Source organism: Palaemon carinicauda, chromosome 39, assembly GCF_036898095.1.
Source record: "Palaemon carinicauda isolate YSFRI2023 chromosome 39, ASM3689809v2, whole genome shotgun sequence".
Classification (NCBI taxonomy): domain Eukaryota; kingdom Metazoa; phylum Arthropoda; class Malacostraca; order Decapoda; family Palaemonidae; genus Palaemon; species Palaemon carinicauda.
Genome location: NC_090763.1, coordinates 35,812,001 through 35,817,000, shown reverse-complemented (window position 1 = coordinate 35,817,000; position 5,000 = coordinate 35,812,001).

The following is a 5,000-nucleotide window of genomic DNA, read 5'->3' as shown; positions in this document are numbered from 1 at the left end:
TGAGAATCGCATATGTGGAATTTCTTTGCTATGAATCACACTTCTATAAATAACTAACAATTGAAATATTAAATCCAGCTCCAACTTTGGCTTGAAAAATATTTCTAACGAAAAAATTTAGTCAGCACTGTATAGGAAATAACATATTTCAGGTGTGTATTTACTGTATTAAATCAATTGAACAGCTATAGTAATTTCTTCTACTCATTTCATATAATTTACTAAAAGTGTGGGCCAAGCGATATAATAAATAACCGAGCGCTACATTCTATATTCAATTACTTTGTAAAGAAGATCCCATAAGAATGTTGTAAACTTACATCCAAATGAAGGGGAAAAATTAAGAAAGTGAATTATGCATTCTTCTATTTACAATAAGTAGCCAATCAAGCAACGAACGCCATAATGTCTCAACTTGCTTTCATACTCCCAGAAGCATTTATTCACATACATGTTTGTTTTCTAAATACTGGATTTAACAAGGTACCGTTGGCTGAGTAGCATTAATTAACAACCATGGGACGTGTATAAACAATCTATCCTCAAAATTAAGCAATATCAGGTGTTAATAATATCAGGTGTTAATTACTAAGATCTCAAGACTACCCAATTCCATTGAGAGTATTTTTATATTTTCATTCATGGGACTCAAACATTCATTAAAGATGGTTTTACAATATAATAAAAATACTACAAATCTAAAAATACATCCAATAAGAAAAATTATTTAGAAAATTAAATAGATTTGGATTAGTAATATAACTTCACCAGGCCCATGATGAGTGAGATAAATAAGAAGTTTAATAGCCCTACGTGGCATGTTATCGTAGTCAAATACTACATAAATTAAAAAAAAATAATCCTAATTTTCTTTTTCAGGGAACTACACCGATACATGACACGACAGTGCGAACGAGTTCTGTACAGTAAAATGTAAAACCACTAAACTTTTTTTAAAGAACAAAAAAAGCAGCAACTTCAGTTGAGGGCAATATCAATTTTTATTAGATTAATCATTCGATATCTGGGATAACAGCGATGGTCAATATCAATTAAACATTCATACACTATATTATGTAACTCCTAAACTTTTAAAAGAACATCAAAATTGGTGGCTAAACTTGAAAGAATGTGTTGGAAGTGTTCAATTGAAACTAAATAAATCTTAAATATAATTTGATGTCTAGTCCATTTGTTTATCTTACCCCCATAATCTTGTCTAACAATGGAATCAAAACTTTCTACAGTAAATAAACAGATAATTCAATAAAAAAAAATAATTATTTAATATGTAGTGTAGACAACGATATAGCACAGACAAAGGTTTCATTGTGTCTAATAAAAACTTTTTTTATTTGATTTCATCTAAAATATATCTGATCCAATATAATGATGTTACTTGTATGAAATTACATTTGAAAGATTATCTAATAAATCATGTCTTTAATGAATTTTGCTCTATTGAAAAAAAGTTTTTATCGTAAGTCATGCTTTATTGAAATTATTTTATTTTAAGTCATGCTCTATCGAAAGGTTTTTATCTTAAGTCATGCTTTATCGAAACTTTTTTCATCTAAAGTCATGCTCTATCGAAATTTTTTTCATCTTAAATCATGCTCTATTGAAACGTTTTTATCTTAAGTCATGCTCTATTGAAACGTTTTTATCTTAAGTCATGCTCTATTGAAAGGTTTTTATCTTAAGTCATGCTCTATTGAAAGGTTTTTATCTAAAGTTATGCTCTATCGAAACGTTTTTATCTAAAGTCATGCTCTATCGAAACGTTTTTATCTAAAGTCATGCTCTATCGAAACGTTTTTATCTAAAGTCATGCTCTATCGAAACTTTTTTCATCTAAAGTCATGCTCTATCGAAACTTTTTTCATCTTAAATCATGCTCTATTGAAACGTTTTTATCTTGAGTCATGCTCTATCGAAACGTTTTTATCTAAAGTCATGCTCTATCGAAACTTTTTTTTTTATCTTAAATCATGCTCTATTGAAACGTTTTTATCTTAAGTCATGCTCTATTGAAACGTTTTTATCTTAAGTCATGCTCTATTGAAACGTTTTTATCTCTAGTCATGCTCTATTGAAACGTTTTTATCTTAACTGACGTTCTATTAAAACTCTTAAGTCATGCTCTATTGAAATGTTTTTATCTCAAGTCACGCTTTTATGAAATGTTTTTATCTCAAGTCACGCTTTTATGAAATGTTTTTATCTCAAGTCACGCTTTTATGAAATGTTTTCACTTTCATTTCCTACTAAATCCATTATTCCCTGGCCTCTAGAACTATATAACAAACTTACGATGGGGAGCTACTTATGATAAATTTCGACTATACATTTCATTTATTTCCTACGAGAAAACCAACAGGAACACAGTTATTATGAAGCAAAATAGTTTAAAACAGTAGGAAGACCCATTAGTTTGGATATTACCATAAGGCACAAGTTAATTTGCTGTAATGGATGGTCTACTGTCAGATATATACAGTACATGCATCGGAGTGTCTGTTTCTTGTTTTCGGAAAATTATTATATACTCCACGGTATTCGAAGTTATTCCTACTATGCCTACTAAGTTACTGAAGCTGATATGAACAACTTGATAGGTCCCGGCTGAAGTTACTGCTTTTACTAGTTCCCAGAATATGAGTGCTAACCGTTACAAAAGTTTCGGTTAACATGGCCGGTGAAAAAAGGTCTATAGACCTAGGCCATGCGATCGAAGACAGTTTATCGCTTGTACAACCAGAGAGCACCAGGCTTGCTATTATTTTTATGTATATATTTGTAGTTAAGAGGTTTGACCAATACAATCTGTGTTTTAGGATACTGTGTGCTATTTTTCAAGTTCTTGGTGATGCAATGCAATTTCATAAAAATTTAAGTGGTAAAATTATCACTAATTCTAAATTGGCTAAGCTGCTGTTGATATAAATTGTGTATTCTCTCCCTAATTGTTTTATTTTGGTGTTCATACAAAACTTTTAAAAAAATACGATGAATTGTATAACATATGTAAAGTTCATAAATCTTTTAATTAATCGTTTCCTATGACTTATAATCATACTATCAACAAAGGTTAGAGGTGTTTAAAATTATTAATCAAACCTAACAACTTCCTTCAACCTAATAATTGCGTTTACGATTCTTAGAAAAGAGTAATTTACATCCTTAGGAGGTAGGATACTACAAGACTAGAAAAAAAAAAAAACATTCGTTCAAAAAATATTGGATATACGAATAGGTTACTTTGCAGTTAACTAATATGTCTTAAATAAGAATGATCATGACTTGGCAGCAATTTTTACAACTGTAAAATTTAGTCAGGAACGGACAAAGATCAATTCTTCAATCCTTTTGCGATGCAATAGCAAGAATGAAAGCAATCAAATTATATAACCTGGAATCTTGAATTTTTTATCTACTTGTAAAAAAATCTGCTTGCTTGGACTAAAATATCCGAGAAACAATGTGTTTTGCTAGGAAATTAAACTTTTTAAAGAAAGACCTTTTGTAGTAAAAGAGACAACTGGTAAAAATAAACGAGAGTAACCGAAGCTTTTAACTACATAGTTTACTAACCCACTTGATCTAATGGGTGTTGGAGAACAAACCGGCAAAAATTCCGGCCGGAACTAGTTTCCTGACAGTGACCAGTACAACTCTAGGAGACTAGGAGTCTACTACAATACGTCATACTGAATAGTTTCGTCAGATGGTCGTTGAAACTTCAACCGGTTAGAGCACTCAAAATGTGGACGGCTTTTTAGTATCTGTATCTAAATTATTGAATAATCCATTTAACCCGTATATTTATGAAAATCATATAGCTTACTTTATAACTTCCTGTGGGATTTAATTAAGCAACAAATCCATATAAATACAGTAGTTGATTTTGATGTATTTGTGTATTATGGATGTAATATTTCCGACTTTCAAGCCTTAATTTACAGTAGAGGAGAAAATTGTCCTCAATCGAGCAGATATTTCTGCAAAATTTTCAACTCAACATTTTTTATCGTTGAACAATTAACATGTACAGTATATAAATATGCTGTAAAAATAAGTTTTCAACTAGACTGTCGAGGTCATACAATCAAAAATCGAAAACTGACGCAGAAATATTCAAATGACAAATCGTACTAAAATAATTCTTAACCATAAAGGGGAAATTCGATTACACATTACGTGTCTATCTCAACTTTTGTAAAATAAACAATAATCTAATATTACCTAAGCTTTATCGTGAGACCGCAGATGCTATAAGCCCAAGTATTCTTAACAGGGAAAAAATATACCCAGAGAGGAAAGGAAAAAACTATGTGAGAAGTCACAAATAATTTATATACAAAATATCGTAAGATCAGTAACCTGAGAGCAACAAGCTTGCTATTTTTATCTATTTGTTGTTTAGAGGCTTGACCAATACAATCTGTTTCACGAAACACTGTGCTACAATTCAATTTCCAGTTGATGCAACTTCACCCAAAAAGTGCTAAACTTATCACTAACTTTTAATTGGCTAAGCTGCTGCTGATGCAGACAATTCTCTACCAAATTATTATAGCTGGGTGTTCATACAAAACTTTCATAAAAAGATGAATAGGATAACATACAAGCACTGCCTAAATCTTTTAATGAATCCTCTTTGATGTGACTTTGATAATCATGCTGCCCACAAGGCGACCTGATAATCACGACATGAAAACTTTTCAAGCTAACTCGTTTACACTTTAGTAGAAAGTAATTACATCCATGAAAACAATAATATCCTACAAGACTATGAAAATATTTTTCCGTCCCAGAAAAAAAATGATAAACAACGATGATATGCAATTAATTAATTTACTAATATGTAAGGGTCATGAAGCCCTAACTCTTCTATCCATAAAGAAGACAATACGCACAACGTGGCCACAGTTTGTACAACTGTCAAACTTCCCATAAAAAAAAATACAATTAAAATGAGAAATGGACGAATACCAATA